The 21458-nt window shown below is 37.2% G+C and overlaps 1 pseudogene; it reads left to right on the forward strand.

Moving 5' to 3' along the window:
* The first annotated feature begins 11394 nt into the window (after positions 1-11394).
* On the forward strand, positions 11395-12855 carry LOC124090909 (RNA-binding protein EWS-like; annotated as a pseudogene).
* Positions 12856-21458: the final 8603 nt, after the last annotated feature.

The raw sequence follows: 21458 nt of genomic DNA on the forward strand, positions 1-21458 counted from the left end.
CTTAATTTCTGGGTTTCCTTCCGTATAGGTGAGTGGAAGTTGTTTTTTCACTTTTATTCTTTTCTCTTTTCTCCTTCCTCCTCTGCCCTCTCTGTCTCCCTCATTTCTTCCCTCCTTCCCTCCCTCTTTTCATCCCCATTTCTCATTATCCTTAAATGAAGTACCTCCTTGAACACTAGTATAGGTCTCCATTCTTTTGCTTTTTCTTTGCTTTGTCTCTATAGCTGCAGGTACACCAACCCTCCTCCTTTATCTCCTGGCTCACTGACCAGACGTCTACTGAATTGCTCTTGCTTCTGTCCCCCACCCCCATTTTCTTACTCTATGGCTGCAATAAAAAGTTCCTGAAATGCTTTTAATATTCACATCACATCAACTGTAGTTTTTTTTTTTTCTTTTTTTTTTTGGCACCAGAGATTGAACCCAGGGACAGTTAATCACTGAGCCACACCCCAAGCCCTTTTTTATTTTTATTTTTTTATTTTGGGGCAGGGCCTCACTAAGTTGCTTTGGGCTGGCTTTGAACTTGCAATCCTCCTGCTTCAGCCTCCCAAAACACTGGGAAGACAGGCATGCACCACTGTGCCTCGCAACTATAGTTTTTATTAACCTTTATTTTTTGTTTCTATAATTATTAGGATGGAGATCAAACTTATGAAACATAAGGATATTTATGCTCTAATCCCTTTTGGAGGTTGTCTCTGGGTGTGTGTATGTGTTTGTGTGTGTTCAGATGTTTGTTTTGCTTAAATTTTTAGACTTGTCTTTGCCAAACCCATGTAAGCCATTAGTTTCTAAAACTATTTGTCATTTATCCAGTATCCTTTGCTCTTCCATTATTTAGAGATAATTTTCCTGTTTCCTAGAATGCTTTTCTGTTACATTTTTTGAACATATTTAGTTTCTACACATCCTAATTCAAGATTCCCACATGTACCAAGCACTACAAGAAACACAATTTGATCCCTGTGTTAAATACCCGCATCAGGGTCTCTATGCCCATGTGCTTATCTAATAATATAACACACCAAATTGTATTTCAGATGTAGCCTAGTTTTTTTTTTTGTTTCTCACATGCCCATGTTGACTGAGACATAGTTCACATTTGTTTTATGCCTTTAGTACTTAATCTTGGTACCTTGGTACATACAGTACAACATTGACCAACAACTGGGTGGAGAGAATTGTACACAATAATTGAAAAAGAAATTTATGTGTTTATGTTATCTAATACTCAGTGCTGTATGACAACAATATTTTAGTAATAGGAAACATATGCATTTATTTTTGCCCTGAGTCTACGGACCCATGAAATCGAGAGGCTCTGCTGATATGGACGGATGTGGCCAGTCTCCACCTAGACTTGCTGTTCACCTGCGCTTGTAGTCTGTGGTGGTTGGCTGGGGGCTGATGTAAGACCACTTCAACTGAGAACTCTCCTCTCCTCAGTGTGGTCCAGACTCATTCTCCTGGGAGATGCAGACAGCCACCAGAGGTCCTAGGCTTAGTACTGAAAAAAGCCTCACCAGGCTTCATTCTGTTGGTCAATACAAGCCGTAAGACCAGAACTAATTCAAAGAGTGGGGAAATAGTTTCTGCTTGGTAAGGTGACAAGGTCACAAGCAGATAACAAGCAGCAAGGTGACAAGCAGCAAAGTGACTCTACAAGAGTATGGATATTGTGTGACCATCAACAGAGGCAATCAATGAGGAAAAGACCAAAGGGTATTATGCCAATATCCATATCATTCAGCAGTTAGCCACTCCTTCTCAGATATATAAAAGAATAGAATTCTAAAGTTTAGGTCAGATTTATTCAAACTAGTTAGATATAAAAGTTTCTGATTTTTAAAAAAAAGCTTAGAAGCAAAAATTATTTAAATAATGAGTGCCACAGCTCAAAGAATAAAGAAATTATAAAATAAAGATGCTAATGAAACAAAGAGAAGTAAAGAAGGAGGGGGAGGAACAAATAATGACTCAACAGAACCAAACAGCTAAACTGCAGCAATCAAAGCAAATAGCAAGAAAACAAAAGGCACTGATTAAATTCAACCTCTCTTACTCCGGAAATAATATGTATGCTACATCACATTTGACAAACAGTATGGAGAAGAAACGTTGGAGCACAGCAAGCATTATCAATTCCGTTTTCATCACTATTGAATGGAAGAAAGATGTCGCCTTGATCAATTAGGAAAAAATAACCCTATTAAAGTACTTATGTGAACAACTGCAGCAAGCCACTTGAAGTTATTGTGTCCTTGCTCTGGCCTTGGAGCATTAGAAGAAAACCATATATTATCACCCACACTCAGCTGACTCCTCTTAGTCAAGGGACCTGTTCTTGGTGTAAGTACAATTTCCACAGTCAAGGCTAATGGCTGATGTCTGAAATGTGACAGTGATAGCTAAGGAAGGCAGTGGTGACCAAGGTGGCCCTAGCATTTCCTACAGCTGCACCGGAGATGGCTTTTACCCTGTGACCTTCCTGTTACTAGTTGCTTACAGAATCTAGATGGTCTAACCACTCAGGACTCTGCTCTTTCCTTTAAGATCATTTTCTTTAGACAATTTGTCACCATTAAGTCTTTCTACCCCTCTGAGATACAAATCTTATTTAAGAGTGTCTTGCTAGTTTTGTAACCCAGGACTGAGATCTGAGAGCCAGCCTTGCAATGTAATAATCATCAATGATGACAATGCTCTTTATCTCCCAGTTTCTGTGGAAGGTAGTAGACTAACTTACCTTCAGTTGACACTTATTTCTAAGTGGAAAACTTTGTCCTGTGATGAAGAGACAAAGTTTATTTTTCCTTTAGGTGCAGCTAATTAGCCAACACAGCTGCCTATGACCCTTTCCACCACAGGCACTTCAACTCTTTTAAAAGCTAAGGCTGAATTCTGGCCCTTCTCGCCTATGGTAGTAGCCTTGAAAAAAATCTTTGTTCCAAGTCTTGTTCCTTCCATTTGGCTGTTGAAGTTTTGCTTTGATGATGGCATCTTGCATTAGCAAAAACGGAGATGTTTGAAAAGCACTTCTGAAATGTGAAAATTTCTTTGCAAATCTAAGAAGCCTGAATGTCTCTGTGTAATACTTAAGGAACAAATAGTTCATCTTTTTGGAAATCCCTATTTATTAAGATCTAATTTAAGTTAGGACATGGCTAAGAAATAGTGCCATGGACAGAAGAGGTGGATGGTAAAAATGTCTTTTGTTTTTAACAGGTAACTTGAACTTGAAGCTGCCTTTTGAGGTTCCCTTCTTCAATGAGGCTTTTCTTTAACCTTCACAATATACTTTGTTGCCCATCTTGACTCTATGAGGCTTATAATTGGAAAATATGATCTCTCACTAAATTAAATAAATACAAGCCTGATTAAGTTTAATTTCAATTAATGTACAATAGTGTTTTCCCCTTAGGTTCTAGGCCTTCTCTCAGAGCTGAGGGTACCAAGTGAGCCGTAGATGAGCTTGGCATCTAGTGAGAAAGGCTGACGTTTACACAGCTACACATCTTCCCCCACTCAAGAGTAATGAAACGGAATTGATAATGCTTGCTGTGCTCCAACTAAAGTCTTTTTGATACTGTTTATCAAATATGATATAGTATACATATTATTTTTGAATAATACCAAATATATAATATAATTCTACGACAGAGGAATATGTATAAAATCAAAGAGATTCATAGGCAGGAGCAATTAATATTCAAGAAGTACAAAGGGAAAGGCTGAACAGAGGCTGCCCAGTGGCCATTCGGGGAGCAGCAGTGGAGTTCCCCAAAGCAAACTACACTCTCAATTTGCAAAGTGCAAATAATTTTCTTAACTGTTGTTAAAATAGTTAAAATTGTTAACTAATAATAAATGGTTAACTAATAATTTTGAATGTCTTTTCATATATTTAGTGATTATTTTTATACCTTGTGAAATATCCATTAGAATATTTCCACATTATTTATTAGGCAGTTTTTCTTTTAATATTTAGTTGTAAGAGTTATTATTACATTTTAGATACATATTCTTTGTAGGAAATACATAATTTGAATATCTTCCCCCTCCTGAGACTGGCCATTTCATTTTTTAATGTTGCCTTTTGCAGGGCTGGGGATGTGGCTCAAGCGGTAGTGCGCTCCTCTGGCATGCCTGCGGCCCAGGTTCGATTGATCCTCAGCACCACATACAAACAGAGATGCTGTGTCCTCCAAAAACTGGAAAATAAATGTTAAAATTCTCTCTCTCTCTCTCTTTAAAAAATGTTGCCTTTTGCAGTCCAAAGTATGCAATCTTAATGAAACTCAAGTGCCACAGTCTGGCTGGGCACAAATGCAGCAGTCTGGCTGGGCACACAATCACGAGCCACCACACAGCTTGTAGATTCAAACAGCAACTCTTTATTCCCGAACTCACACCAGCCGTCTACAATCACGTTCTGGGGAAATCCACGTTCTCTGCCCAAATCCACCTTCTCTGCCCAAATCCACTCCCACTGGGCTTCTGTCTCCCAAAAATTACTGTCTAAATCCAGTGAGAACTCAAGGGGAACTCAGGCAGCAGGATACGCCCTATTCCCAGGAGGAATAATCTTAAACCTGGAACGCCCTAAACCCAATTATCTTAAACCGGGAACACCCTAATCCGCCTTGGTCCTTGAGCAAGGTCACCTACATTCAATGTCACTGCAAATGTCAGCAACATGGGGTACGCTGGCAAGGAAATTGTGTCCCTTGCTGTATAGAAGCTTTTTAATTTGATACTATCTCACTTGGTTTTATTTCTTGAGCTTTAAGGATCTTGTTAAGGAAGTTGGTGCCTGCTCCAGTATGATGGAGTGCTGACCCCATGTTTTCTTCTCACAGTTGCAGTTTCTGGTCTAATCCCTAAGTCTTTGGTCTGCTTTGAGTTGACTTTTGTGTAGGGTAAAAGATAGGGATTAGTTTCATTCTTCTACACATAGATATCCAGTTTTCCAGGCACCATTTGTTTAAAGGGCTATCTTTCCTCTAACATATTTTTGGCAAGTTTATCAAGTCTCAGATGACTGTATGTGGATTTCTCTCGATGTTGTCTATTCTATTCCATTGATTTTCAAGTCTATTTTAATGCTAACATCATGTTGTTTTTGTTACTATAACTCTGTATTATAATTGAGATCAGGTATTATAATGCCTCCTGCATAACTCTTCTTGCTCAGGATTACTTTGGCTATTCTGGGTCTATTCTTTAAAATCAATTTAAGGACTGTTTTTTTTTTTTTTTCCTTTCTAGTTCTGTGAAAAATGGCATTGATATTTAGATGGGGATTGCATTAAATCTCTATATTGCTTTTGGTAAAATGACCAGTTGGACAATATTAACTCTGCCTATTCAAGAACCTGGGAAGTCTTTCCATCTTCTAACATCTTCTTTAATATCTTTCTTCAGTGTTTTATAGTTTTCATTGTAGAGAGCTTTCAGTACCTTGATTAGATTTAGACCCAAGTATTTTATTTTTTGAGGTTATCATGAACAAGAGAGTTTTCCTGATTTCTTTTTCAGCATGTTCTTTATTGGAGTATAGGACAGCTATTGATTTTTATGTACATTGATCTTGTATCTTGCTACTCTGCCGAATTAGTTTATCAGCTCTAGATATCTTCTGGGGTCTTCTAGATAGAATCATGTCATCAATAAACAGAGAGAACTTGACTTCTTCTTTTTCTCTTTGTGTTTCTTTAATTTCCTTCTCTTGTCTAATAGCTCTGAATAGAGTGTCAAGAACTATGTTGAATAAAAGTGGTGAGAGTGGATATCCTTATCTTGTTCCTGATTATTGATGAAATGCTCTCAGTTTTTCCCCATTCAGTATTATGTTAGCTTTGAGTTTGTCATATGTATATTTACAATGTTGAAGTAAGTTCCTTCTATCTCTAGTTTCTCCAGTGTTTTTTAAAATAAATTGGTGCTGGATTTTATCAAAGGCCTTTTCTGCATCTATTGATATGAACCTATGATTTTTGTCCTTATTTCTATTATGAGATAAATTACATTCATTGACTTGCATATGTTGAACCAACCTTGTGCTCCTGGGCTGAAACCTATTTGATCATGGTATACTATCTGTTTTTTAATGTGGCTTGGTAATATTAAGGATTTTTGCATCTATGTGTATTAGGGATGTTGATCTGTAGTTTTCTTTCTTTGATGTGTCTTGTCTGCTTTTGGTGTCAAAGTGATATTGACTTTGTAAAATGTATTTGTGAGTACTCCCTTTCGATTTCATGGAGTAATTTGAGGAATATAGACATTAATTTTTATTTAAAAGTTTAGTAGAATATGGCTGAGAATCTGTCTGGTCTTGGGATTTTCTTTATTTGTAAGTTTTGAATTACTACTTCAATCTCATTGTTTGATATCAGTCTATTTAGGTTATTTTTATCCTTATGGTTCAATTTTGGTAGATCATATATTTCTAAAACATTGTCAATATCTTCTAGGTTTCCTGTTTATTGGAGTATAAATTTTCAAAGTAGTTTCTAATGGTCCTCTGGATTTCAGAAATTTCTGTGGTGATGTTTCCTGTATCATTGCTAATTTTGGTGACTTGAGTCTTCCCTCTCTTTCTTTTGGTGAATTTGGCTGAGGGTCAATCAATCTTGTTTATCTTTTCGAGTTACTGAATCTTTCTTGCACTGATCCTTCATACTATTTTTTTATTGTCCATTTCATTAACTTTAGCTCTGATCTTAATTATTTTCTGTCTTGTACTGATTTTGAAATCCATTTGTTCTTCCTTTTCTAGGGCCTTGAGGTAGGATATTGGGTTATTTATTTGGGATCTTTCTATTTTTTTTTAATGTAGGCCCTCAATGCTATTAACTTTCCTCTTAGAATTGCCTTCATATTGTCCCTAAGAGTTTGATATGCTGTATATCTATTCTCAACTGTTTTTAAGAATTCCTGATTTGATGATTATACACTGTATACATATATTGGTGCCACACTGTACCTCATAAACATGTATAATTATTACATGTGAGTTATAAAGAAAAAAAAAATGAAAAATAAATGTGTAAATGTTAGAATTAGCCAAAATGTTTCTAAAGCACAAATGATGGGCAAGCATGCCCACACTAGCAGATTTCAACATTTATTTTAAAACTTAATTCAACAAATCTAGTATTTGTATAGAAATAAATTGATTGAATAGTGAATGTATTAAAATGATATTCTGAGAATGTCAACTTGGTATATTACTGATGAGAAACTTGGTATATTACTGATGCATTAAGTAGGTGAATTTTGGATATATATATATTTTTTCTTCATATATGAAAAATGAAATATGATTCTTATCTACTTCATACATAAAAATCAGCACCAGTTTTAGCTACAGATATAAAATAAATCTTAGGAGTTTTATGACAGAGGACACTTTCGAATGATTTCAAAAGTGGATGTCATAAACTAATAGGTTGAGTTTTATTAAAGTTAAGAATGACTATTCATTAACATTTTATGAAGAGAGAGACAAGCAACTACAGACTGAAAGAAGATGATTGTGGAACCTATTCTCTAATGAGAGTTACTGTCCAAAATATAAAAGGAAATCCTATAAATAAATAAGCAAAAGGTGATAGTTCAAACAATGGGCAGAAATTCTGAACAGAAATTTTTTGGCAGAGGGAATGCGGATGTTCAATAAATCTTTATTTAGATGCTCAAAATCACCAGCAGTCAGTGTAATATGAATTTAAAACACTTCACTGCTTCTTGTGTTTAGAGTGAGCAAAATTTTAAGTGACAACATCTTAGGAGATGCTACCAAGAGATCAGTGCCCTCTTCTTGTGTGGATGCAAACCGTAACAAGAAACTGAAGTGATGTGCTAGAGCACAGTTTAAAATGATCCCCAAAATTCTACTCCTAAGTGAAATTCTTGCACATGTTCCACATATCATCTTTTAGGATAGTGAGAAAACTGAAAAAAACAAAATTCCCACAGAAGAAGGGAGCATAAACAGATCGTCATGTGTTCAAGTGATGGAATATTATGCAACAGTAACAACAAATCAAATATGACCACATGTACAAAGGTAGGTAAATGGCCCAAAAACTATTTTAAAATTTTGTAAAAGAATGATCCACAGAAAGGCTAATGTTTCTATAAAGTTCAGAACACTTCAAAATGAATAATATGCTTTTAGGACTAAATGAATATATCTGCAGCAATAGAAATACAAAATTGCAGTTCAGGGGGAAAGGCAAGGTAGCAGAATCACAAAGCCCTCCTAGGAAGCTCATAAATTATTACTAATGTGCTATTTGTTAAGCTGGAAGTGTGTAGATGAGTGTTCATTCTATCATTAGTCTTCATAACTTAGATAAACTTCATATCTCAAATATAAGAAAAATATTAGGGCCAGACTCTGCCTCTTGTGTATTAACTCAGCTATTAATAATTTTTCCATTCATCTTATATTTGTTCCTTATTTCATGTAACAGGCACTACAAAAACTAATATTGAATAAAAGTGCTTCTGAGAGAGAGGGAAAGAAAACAAAATTTGCTATCTCTTTACTTGCTTTACCATTATTGATGAGGCTAATTGTAACATTGTTTGAAAATTATATGTAAAATTCCTGTCTTGTTTTGTATTTCTTCTAGTACTGGAATAAAATGATTTTATTGTATCTCATCCCTAGAAATTAATTGCTCACATATCTTTCCACATCAGGTGGGCAGCAGAAACTGTACACGGCATTCATAATTTAACATAGGGGATCTTGCCTCTTTGGATGCCTGTCTCCCTTGTGAGTATCTGCAAGCTGGAATATTTCAAAATGATATCCCCAAAGAACAAATAAAATTCAGAGTACTCTGAAATATTGTATTTGTTTTCCTTTCTGGATCTTAATTTCTCAATGCCACATCAATGTCACTTTTTAGATGACAGGAAGATAAATAGTAAACATCATATATACTTTTTGTTAGACCATTGGTCATAGAGGTTCGTCGTGACTTGGCTTGTTTGATAATCAAGACAAAATTTGACACTAGCAAGAATTATCTGAAGATGTACTTTCTAAGAGAAGTAACTTGACCCAAGTGATGACAGGGAATATGCATATTTTTGACTTAAAGGTTTGATCCCTGAGATTTATGACAAGCTCAAAGCAATTCACATCAACATCATCCAACAGCTTTCAAGGAGAAAATTCAGAATCTCCAGAGGACCAATTTTCTATTTTTAATATTTATCTGAATTGACAACTTAGGAGTAACTTTCTTTGAAATCTGTTAAATATTTCAAACCAGATTCTTCATTATTATCATTGTAGACTCTCTCTTTATGATATTGACAACTAAAATTAAACATGGTATATGTTTCAACATTATGACAACATTGGTGAAAATATCAGCTTGCTAGTTCTTAGGTAGTCTGTATCACATCTTTCATGGTTGGCAAAAAAAATAATATTCTTATGTATTCAATTGAACATAAAACAGATTAAAATACCATCCAAGGCAATTAACTTAGAAGTTTCCTTAGTGCAAATAGCACTACACCAATTCTGAATTTAGAATCTAACAATATTTTTGTAGTGATTTAAAAGAGAAACACCTTTGAAAAATATGTGCTCTACCTTCTTCAGTCACTTAGCAATGATGAATCAACAATGTTATTCTTCTGTTTTGTTTATTTTTATTAATAATATTTAAAAACAATGAAAAATGCATATTTTTATTTTAGAAAAATCCTGAGAGATTTATAAAAACAAACAAACCTACACTGGAACTAAGTAAATTTAGCAAGGTTGCAATATGCTAGCCCAACATCCAAATACCAACTGTAATTCTATGTAGAACTAACCAAAAATTTGAAAATATAGTAAAAATATCATTATAAACGATAGCAAGAATATTAAATATTTTAAAATAATGTTCATAGAATATGTATAATGCACATACATTTAAAACTGAACAAAATGCTGAAATAAATAAAAAAGACTTCAATAAATTAATATACCATGTTCATAGATGATGGTTCACTATTGATAGACATCAGTTCTATTTAAATCATTCTATTCATATTCACTTCACCTCAGTAAAAATCCTGGTATTTTTGTAGATATTAACAAACTAATTACACAAAAAAATATCAACATGCAAACAGTCAAAAAATAAACACAGTCTCAAATAATACACACACACCAGAAATGCCAAAATAATATTGATAAATGAAAAGTGTGAGAAATCGAGTAACTTGATTCCAAGAATTAATAGAAAGAAATAGTGATCAAGACCTAAGTACTAGTCTACGTGGAGACAAATAGATCAATGTAGCAGAATTTGAGAGTTGAGAGGCACATATATCTAGTCAATTGATTTCACAGTAGCAAAAAAGTTAATTCAGTAGGAGAAAGGAAACTGTTTTCAATTTGTTTTGGAAAAAGAAGAGGGATTTTTATTCCTCTCTCACACTATATACAAAAGTTTAATTTAAGACATCACAGATATAACTATAAAAGCTAAAATTATGAAACTGCTATAAATACATCTGAGAATGTTTCTATGACTGGAAATAGGCAATAGCTTTTAAGACAAGGCATAAAATCATAATTAAAGAAGAAAAAATGATAAATTAGACTTTATCAAAGTTTAACATATTTACTATTCAAAAAACTAAGAAAATGAATAGGCAAGCTGCATACTGAGTGGCAATTTTTGCAATACTGATATTTCAGAAAGGGTTTGTATCAAACACACACACACACAAACACACACATGCATAATTTCTACAACTCATTAGAAAGAAGACAAATATGATAAAAATAGACAAAATAATCTAGCAGCTAATTTAGAAAAGACAATAACTATCAATATACATATAAAAAGGAGCTTAACATTATTAGTGCCCATAAAAACAACAATTTAAATAAAACACAACATCACTAGATTCAGCATTGTGATGGTCAAAATTCTTTTTAAAATCTGAAATATCAAATTGAGGGATGTATGGCAGCAAGAAGTCCCAGACTTTGCTTATATAAATTTAAACGCAATTAACTGGAGAAGTAAATTTTAGGGTTTCATTTTAAAAGTAGGTTGACTAGATAGCAACATCCAACAACAACAACAACAACAAAATAATAGAAGAAAGCATTCTAATTGTTTTTACCACAAATAAGTGGAAAATTTTGGAGGATAAACATGCTGACTCTGATTTGAACACTACACAATACATGTGTGTGACAAAACACCACAGGATACTACTTCAAAATTTACAATTCTGTGTATCAATTTTAGGAATCAATGAGTATAAAACAATATTTTCACTTCAAAAAGCAGCTTATGAGAGGTAAAGTGAGAAGGAGGTGGATATTGAGAGAATCAGGAGGAAGGAGAAAAAATGGCACCTACAGATTACAGTACCACAGCCTAGCTGCGGCCCAGCAGGTCTACAGAGCTGACAGCCCCAGCCAACTCAAGGACAGGCGCAGACCACTCAGGATTATGGGCTACAAAGCTAAGAAACTTTGTGGACAGCCGACTGATGTCAGTTAAACCCAGGCTCAGACCTCGGCTACCTATGGGCAGCCTATCAATGCAACTTGGTATGGACAGCCTCTCACTGGTTATACTATTCCAACGGCCCCTCAGACACAGCCAGGCTGTCCAGGGGTATGGCACTGGCTCAGGACACCACCCAGGCCTTCTATGCAGCTCAGTCTGCATGTGGCACTCAGCCTGATTACCCGGCTTATAGTCAGGAGTCAGCAGCCACAACATCTATAAGAACTCAGGATTGTAACAAGCCCAATGACACCAGTCAACCTCAGTCTAGCACAGGGGATTACGATCACCCTAGCCTAGGATATGGACAGAGTGACTGTAGTTCCTGGAGCTACCCCATGCACCTAGACACCACACCTCCATTTTATCCTCCTACCAGCTATTCCTCTACACAGCCGACTAGTTATGATCCATGCAGGTCTCAGCAGAGCATCTAAGAGCAACTAAGAGCTATGGACAGCACAGTAGCTATGGGCAACAGCCTCCCACTAGTTACCCCACCCCAGATTGAATCCTATAGCCAGGCTCCAGGTGAACACAACTAACAGAGCAACAGCTACACAGAGCAAGAGTTCATTGCAGCAGGACCACCCAGTAGCATCAGTGTTTATGGGTGGAGTCTGGAAAATTTTCCCCACCAGAAGAGAAGGGGAGCATGAGTGGCCCAGATAACCAGGGCAGGGGAAGAGGAGGATTTACTTGTAGAGGCACAAGCACAGATGGGTGGAGAGGAGGGTGTAGTGGAATGGATGCTGCAGTGTGGTGGCTTCAGTAAGCCCAGTGGACCTATGGATGAAGGACTAGACCTTGACCCTCATGAAGACTGACATCATCAGTGCAGTTTATGTGCAAGGATTAAATGACATATGACTCTTGCTTGGTCTGGCAGAATTACTTAAACAGTGTGGGGTTGTTAAGAGGAACAAAAGAACTGGGTGACCCATGATCCATATCCACCCGGGCAAGGAAACAGAAAAGCCCAGAGGTGATGTCACAGTGTCCTTTGAAGACCCACTAACTGCCAAGACTGCTGTGGAGTGGTTTGATGGAAAAGATTTTCAAGGGAACAAACTGAGAGTCTCTCTTGCTCAAAAGAAGTCTCCACAGAACAGTATATTCCCTGAGGACAGAGGATGCCACCACCACTCCATGGAGTTACAGGAGGTCCAGGTGCCCTGGACCTCCTCCCTGGACCTCTGATGCAGATGGGAGGGAGAGAGGTGGATGTGGTCATGGAGGAGCAAGAGAAATGAATGAAGGAGAGCAGCATCAGAAATGTAGAGACCGGCCCTCCTGAACACAGAGACCCTGAAGAGCTGCATTGATTACCAGATTGATATTTATCTATCTATTTATTTATTTATTTATACTGGGGATTTAAACCAGGGGTGCTTTTTACCACTGAGCCATATCCCTAGCCCTTTTTATTTGTATTTAGAGACAGGTCTCCCTAAATTGCTTAGGGCCTCACTAAGCTGCTGAGACTGACTTTGAACTTGTGATCCTCCTGCCTCAGCCTCCCAAGTCTCTGTGATTACAAGTGTACACCAGTTTTATTTTTTAAACCAGAAAATTCTTTAAATTTATAATGCCTTATTTATAATGTTGGCCACAACATTATGAGTTTTCCTTGTCTCTACTTGAATTTTTCACCATTCCTAAATAACCATTAAAACAACTTAAATGGTAGTATGTTCACTTTCTTTACACCTCCCCCCACTTTTTTAAAGATGCTTGTTTAACTAGATTTAACAGTGAAAAACCCTGTGAGCATGCTCAATATCATTATGGAGATCAAAAAGGGCCTCTAACAGTAACAATGTTCATAGTTGTGATTTTTTAAAATAAAATTACAAATGTTTATTATAAAATGCACAGTTGGGGCTGGGGTTGTGGCTCAGTGTTACAGCATTTGATTAGCATGTGTGAGGCACTGAGTTTGATCCTCAACACCACATAAAGTTATTAACACACACACACACACACACACTCTCTCTCTCTCTCTCTCTTATGTTTTTAAAATGGAGTTAAAAGATCATTTACCATATGAACCAGAAATTTCTTTCTGAGGTATTTCCCAGGAGAAAGAGAAACCATATATTATGATTATAAGTCCACAAATACCTCTACAAGAATGTTCAACGCTGCTTTGTTTTTCACAGTCAAAAAGTTGAAACCGGGATAGGGCTTTATAGTTCACTGGCAGAGCGCTTGCCTTGAACATGTGAGGCACTGGGTTCGATCCTCAGCACCACATAAAAATAAACAAATAAAATAAAGACATGCTGTTCATACAGTTACAAAAATGTCTTTAAAAAAAGTTGAAACCACTCAATAGTTGAATAAATAGTGGCCTATTCACCTAATAGTATAACAGTACCTACTATTAATAATAGTGATACAAGCCACAACATGGATAACTCTCAATAATATTATGTTGAGAGAAAAAAGCCAGTCACAAAAGCACAAGTCTCATGATTCCATTGATAGGCAGTTCCAAAGCACTAAGCTTCAAGGTTAGAAATTTTATTAAGAGTAACTTCTGCTGTGGTGGGGCAGGTCCTGCAAAGAACCCTGATGCATGGTGGTCTACATATTGACTGGGGTGATGGTTGTAATGAGATAGATAGATAGATAGATAGATAGATAGATTTTTTTAATTAAAATTCATAGGTATATATACTTAAAATCTCCATTTCCTTGTATCTTAATTAAACCTCAATAATCATTTTAAATTGGAAGAGAAACTATAATAAATCATAAGAGATTTAAAAGAACTTGATTTTAATACATTAACTATAAAAAGACATTTTTAAGACAAGTAGAGACCATTTAATAAGGACTAGATATTAGATGAAACTGAAAAATTAATGTTAATTTTTAAGGTATGATATGGGCATTATGGTTACACAAAAATAATGCCCTTATTTGACAAAGATGCATACTGAACTATTTATGGGTGAAATGATATTCAAGGGAAAAAATGAGAACAGATAACATTGTGGTAATGTGGTAGAGTGTGATAATTGTTGTGAGAGCCCAGACAGGGAGTTTATTTGGCTAATGTCCCAAGGAGCTCGAACAAGTTGGGGACACAGACAGGAAAAGAATGAAAAGCCAATTGCACATCTTCAAGACCCCAGCTGCAGGCAACTGGGACTCAGTTCAGGTGGAACCTCTGAGAACATGAATAATGTCTTCTAGAAGGAAAGGAGGCCACATAACTTATCCACTGGCTTCTATTCCCATCTGTTGAGGGGTGCCTGAGTCATCGATTTTACCCCGGGACCCCTTACATCTTGCATTTAGACTATTCTTATGTATTCAGGAGCTGCTGGGGCTCCTGAGAAAACCCTAAGACAGAAAACCTAAGACTATTTGGATGTTTTGGGAGGAACAATATCAGCATGAGTTTTAGCAGGAACCACCATAGTTGTGGGGAAACAAAAATGAGCAGAGGGTTTGAGATGCAGGGCATTGTTCAGGAAGTGTGCCTGGGTTGTCAGCTTGTTCCTCAAGGACAGAAGTGAACTCCAGTGTTGGGTTAAAGGAAGGTGTGGTAAAAGTCACTCTGTAACAGAAGCCAACACCACACTTTTGTTCCCGATACTTGAAACACTAACTTGAGCAGTCTCTCATCATTGATACACTGCGTGACTGCTGAAGAGTTTTATTATCATCTAACCATTATGCTCCTGACTGTCAAGCAACGAGTGTCTTCTATCTGTAGCAATTATACAGGAAAATACGTTTTCCTTGATCATTACAACCCTCAAAGGTAGATATTATCAAAATCTACATATAATCTATGGGTATAGAGAGAAAAAAATTGCTCATGTTGAAGTCAATTGGTAGAGAGTGGCTGATCACTTCTGAATAGGAAACCAAATTTCTTCCAGCTTCTTGTCTTCTTGTCTTTTGGTTCAGGGACAGATGTTCTGGATAATTCCAGTGTAGCAGAGACGGAATGACAAAGAGTAAATGTCATAGAAGAGATTCTCCAAAGAAAGCTTATCAAATGCTTCTTAAGCTTTGCTTTGGGTTTAATTTCCCTCTTCTAATAGCTGTAGTATGTACTACTGTGAACATAATCAGGCATGGGTCCTCTCTGTTTTTCTAATTTTTCTTAGCGGGATAAAAATACCAGTGATGGAGCACCTGTAATAAACACCTGCCTGAGCGCAGGGGCCTGGTAAACCAGGTCACTCCAGTGTGCATGCTAATAAGCCTCCTGAAATGCCATCCAGGGCTTCCGGAGGAGCAAGAAAAGCATTTAATGTTTCCCTTTCCACTCCTTCCCAGCGTGTGATTATTGCTAAACCTTTCCTGCTTGGTATTTTTTCCTCCTATAGGCTAAAAATATGCAAATAATCTTTTTAATTGTTCATGAGAACTCATTAAATTTCCCTCTTATGATGAGATTTCTTTCTTTTAATCAGTAGTTGTTTGGAGCCTAATAGAAAAAGAAAGTACCAGTATAAGCCCATTGCATATGGTTCTTTGCTTGTTTTCATAATTTAACAGAAGGGAAATTTTAAACTGAAGTGATTGCAAAATTTAATTCAAAAAACCATATTTCTTTTTCATCTAATTAGGATTTTAGAAAGGTTTCTTATATCAAAGATAACTATCTGACCTCTCCTTTGTAATATTCATTGAGAATTCTGTAAAGTATCAGACATGAATGTATAAAATTGTATCGTTAGTGTTTCTCTCTCTGGTAACTTTTCTTTGAAATACAAAAGGTAAATTCTTGATTTAAGAAGCTAAACCTAAGCTAAAGAGTAAAACTGACAGAATCTATGGTATTTAGATTGAAGACTTGTTTGTCAGAGTCAGAACTCTTGAGTCAGTGGTTGGTGTGGATGGTTGGAATCACAGAGGACTGGATTTCAACTAGTAGAGGTCTTTTCAAGATGGGTAAATTGATTCATGACAAAGGATTATATTTGTTGACTTCTTTCCTTACATTGGTACCTAAAATGCTAGACTGTTTGATCAACTATAAGCAGTGGGAACTAAGGGAGAGATTATTATTGATTTAACAGACACCTTAGAATGTTAATCCAGTGAAATTCGCCAAGGTGCGGATCCCTTCCAGAGAATACTGGTGTCTTCTAGACCAGAATAGTTTCCGATCTCAATCTAACTCTCTGACTTTGCTTTGAAACTGTACCCAGATTAGAACTGCCACATGGATAAATCAATCTTTTGAGGTCAGGTAAGCTTTAGTCTCCCAGCAAAGGCAGAGGCTCTCGGTGGCTCCAAACGGTTTTCAGAAGTGGTCTTGGACAAAGGAAATGGATGATGTTTCTAGGAGAAGCAAGTAATGGTTGGTCTATTTAGGGAGGAGGTGGGTGGAAAGACCTTGCTTCAATATCAAGGCTGAAATTGTTACTTCTGCTTTAAAAAGTTGTATACCTTAATGTACCCGTGCTGGTCCTAGTCAGATTCCGATTGTGCTAACACTGGTCCTCAGTATTAGGCACTGAGGGTCCAAAATGAACAACTCATGTAGCTTTCCAGTTCACAAGGACTGGGGGCATACCTGTACTGTAAGCCAGGCCACAAGAGCCCTCTACAAAACCTGTTTTAGCAGCTGTGATGATGTGCAAGGTGGAGCATGGGCACATGGGGTGGAGACCGAGGACTCACACAGTGCTTCCCTGTGCATACCTGCCGGCATCACAGTGGCTTCTTTGCCTTCAACCAGCCACCTGCCTCCCAGCATCAGGGCATTTTTACTCTCTTATCTCTTAGGAAAGAGCTTTCCTCAGCTATTTGCCTCCCCTGCCTCTGGCTTATGTTAGGTCTCAGCTTCAAAGTCACCCCTCGGCAAGGCCCTCCTGAATACCTTTCTGACTTTAATCTCCCTGTCCCTCCAACCTCATACTGTGTGTTTGTATTTTTTTTTTATTGCTGTGCATTATATATTTATTTGGATATTTTGTGCTTCCAGTTATAATGCATGCATTTTGAGAGCAAAGGATTTCTCTATGTTGTTCAGTGCTGCAAGCCTAAGTCTGATGACATTCATCAGATTCACAGGTATTTTTTGAAAGAATGAATGAATGACCATTTGAACATTAAGATAGAAGGAAGTTGGGGGAGAGTAAAGTGGGGATAATTTGGTTAGATGTTGGAAGGACCAGTACAGTTCCTTGAGCAGCATAGAATTACAAGGAAAGATTGTCTGTCTGCTGACTTGGATTAGCCTCAGTCCACTGGATACCTGGTCTCAGAGGTAGAGTTTTCTCAGTGATACTATCTTTCCCACAATGAAAGGATTCTCAGTTAAGGGCTTAAGAAAAATTTCTGCCTTCCCCTGGGGATAAAAGATATTTCCTTTTCTTTCCTGAAGCTGTGATGGATCTTTGTTTGTTTGGGGGAAGAATGGGTTTGCCTCCTTTCTCCAGTGACTTAAGTCTTCTGTTCTAAAGGGAAGATGAGTCCAGTCTGTGTATCCACTGTCCTCCCCAAGGCCTGCACCTGTGGGAGGCATTCCTGCTCCTTTGTTGCCCCAATCTTTCTTTTGAGCATCTGGTGAAGGTCATGAAGAAAGGTTTGCAAGTGGGGACACACTCCCCTTGTAACCGTGGCTCCCAGATTCTCACATCAGCCTGCACCTGGCCTCTAGCCATCATTCAAAAATAAATGAAAAACAGTTTGCAATGTTCGCTATGTTCTTCTTATCGTTATTCTATGGCAGTCCCATCTTTCTTTTGTGCCCCGACCCAGTGATCCAGAGATCACCTCCCCTATCTCCTTGGAGGTTGTTTTGGTCAGCTTCTGCACTGCTGTGACCAAAATACCAGATAAGAACATCTTAGATAAGGAAAATTTTATTCTGGCTCTTGGTATCAGATGTCTCAGTTCATTGATGGCCGATTTCATTGCTCTGTGCCCAAAGTGACACAGCATATTACAGGGCAAAGGCCCAGCGGAGACAAGCTGCTTGGCTCACGCAGAAAGGAAGCAGAGAGAGAGAGAAGGAGCCACAGGAAGATGCAGCCTTCAGGGGCATGGCCCAGGGACCCACCTCCTCCTGCCATACCCCACCTGCCACCCAGCTGGTTCATTCAAACTAGGATGGACTGACCAGTTTACCACATACACCTTAATAATATCACCTCTGTATATTCCTGCATTAACACATGAACTTTTGGGGAACACCTCACATCCAAACCATAACCAAAGTCCTTGTCTTTATTTACATTTAAGGCTAGTTGCTTGTCCAGAGACCCCTGACTTGAAAAGGTTTAAAGAGAAGTTAGGATTTAATGGGTTATTTGGCTTCAGCTTATTGCTAAGATGGACACAATTACAGCTTTCTACATCCTAAGTCAAATCTGTCCTTCCAACTCTTTTTTTTTTAATTTAACTGCAATCCATTTGGTTTTTGTCAGTTATATTTAGATAAATTGTTTCTTGTTCCCTATAAGTTTTATGGTTGTTAGGTACTTCAAAAGATTACAAATATTAAATTTGAATGACATGTGGTTAAGTATGAAACTCTTTTAAATTAAACATTTGTTCCTTTGGAAATGTGATTCAGCATTGAAATGTGGTTTGGGGAATGCAGATATTACCCTGATACTTTTCTGTCACAGGTGACATGGTTTTTCTTTCTGAATGCCTCTTTAATTCTTTGAAAGATTTTTTTTTCTTTTTCTTTTTTTGTATACCAAGGATTGAACTCGACCCCTGAGCCACATCCCCAGACCTATTTTGTATTTTATTTACAGATAGGGTCTCTCTGAGTTGCTCAGCACCTCACTAACTTGAGATCCTCCTGCCTTAGCATCCTGAGCCTCTGGGATTACAGGCATGCACCACTGCGCACAGATTGAAAAATCTTTTTAATTGTCACCATAATATACATTGATGGTCATTGTTAGGTACTGTTCTCCTTTAAGCATGCTGTTCTTTTTTTCCTTCAAGTTCTAGGTTTTCTAAAGCTTTGAAAAAGCATACACACACACACACACACACACAAACACACATACATATACATGTATATTTGATGCATTTATTTCTGTGCTCTTCTGTAGCAGTCCAATCAAGCATACCTTCTACTTCCTCAGCTTTCATAGATTTAATTTCCTTATTTATTTTTTCACAGTTCTGTTTATTTAAATTTAACTCTGCATTATATTTTCAAATCTAACCTTCTTGCCTCCCATACCTTTAGCGTTTTTCCTTCACAGGTAGCATCAATTTTTGTAATGATGTAACATTTTTTCCTTTATTTTCTAAGCTCAAGAGATCATATTCTATGCCCTTCCTATTTTCATATATCTTTTCTGAGCTAATTCAATTTTGTTTTCACTAAGAAAATCTCTTAATAGTTTCTTCTAAACCCTCTGGCTTTTTTTTCCTGACATTTGTTTATCTTCATTTTTTACTATGCTTCCTGTATTCTATTTTTAAAAATTATATTTATTTATCTATCTGTATAATGTACTTTCTGATAATCACTAATTTTTTGATGGAGCATTTCTATTTGAAATATAGTTTACAGACTCACATGCTGGACAGTTAAGAGGGGATATAATAAGTAGGTAGTATCCTAAATTTGGGCTTTCTGCCGTGGGACCCCATAATGTGATCTCTGCCCAGGAGGTGATCTACTCTCAGTTTTCTGGTTTCTCTTTGTTCACAGAATCAAATGGCTGACATATCACTCACAATAAAACTTCTATAATGTTATGGGCTCCGTGTTTCATCACCCAGCTGTTTGAATCTAACATACGCATCAGATATGAGTGTGTGAATTCATAGAAGGTGTTAGGTCCCAAGCTTTGCATCATCCTTGCTAACAAAAACAGAGTAGAAATGGCCCAAAATGTAGATTTGTTGCAGCAGCTCAGGAGGCTGAGGCAGGAAGATAGCAATTTCAAAGCCAGCCTCAGGTAATGAGAGGCAATAAGCAACGCAGTGAGGCCCTGTGTCTAAATAAAATACAAAATAGGGGTGGAGAAGCGGCTCAGTGGCTGAATGCCCCTAAATTCAATCCCAAGTACCCCCCCAACACACACACACACACACACACACATACACACACACAAAATCAGTTTTATAATTCACCAGGTTTTTGGAGTGATTTATTACACAAAAACATGTAATTGGAAGAATCTTATGTGACCACCGTAAAGGAGCTACATTCAAATTATGTACATATTCCTTAACTTTGGTTCTTAGCTTTGGTCCCCACGCACCTGGATTTGGTGGCTAAACTTCACACATCAACTGGAGAAATAATATTATTAATAATATTATTATTAATATTATTAAGTTTTCTTTAGGAGCTCACAGTTTCAGAGGTCTCAATCCATAGACAGCAGGCTCCATTCCTCGGGGCTCGAGGTGAGCCAGGACATCATGGCAGAGGAGTGTGGGAGAGGGAAGCATCTCACATATTATTGTTGCTAATGAGGAGGTTTTTGCCTGTGTACTTGTGTACGATCTTAATACAATATTTTGAATATTTTAGTAGTGGTTGAACCATATAATTACAGTTTTAAGACAGCTACTACAGCCAATAGGTAAACTAGAAAGCCAGCTAGAATATTAAGAAAAGTATAACTCAAATGAAAAAAAGAATTAAAGTGGGTCAGCCATTTTAAAGGCTTATTTTCTTGTTTATTTCTTGGACAGTTTTTCGCTGATGTGACTATAAGACCCCGCCAGAACATTTGTAAAGGAGGAAAGTTTTCTTAGGAGCTCACAGTTTCAGAGGTCTCAATCCATAGACAGCAGGCTCCATTCCTCGGGGCTCGAGGTGAGGCAGGACATCATGGCAGAGGAGTGTGGGAGAGGGAAGCAGCTCACATGATGATCAGAAAGTAGAGAGAGGTCTCCACTTGCCAGATACAAATACATATTCCCCATAGCCATGCC

Source organism: Marmota monax, unplaced genomic scaffold (assembly GCF_021218885.2).
Source record: "Marmota monax isolate L192 unplaced genomic scaffold, Marmota_monax_Labrador192_F-V1.1 WCK01_AAM20220418_F8-fsc00286, whole genome shotgun sequence".
Taxonomy (NCBI): domain Eukaryota; kingdom Metazoa; phylum Chordata; class Mammalia; order Rodentia; family Sciuridae; genus Marmota; species Marmota monax.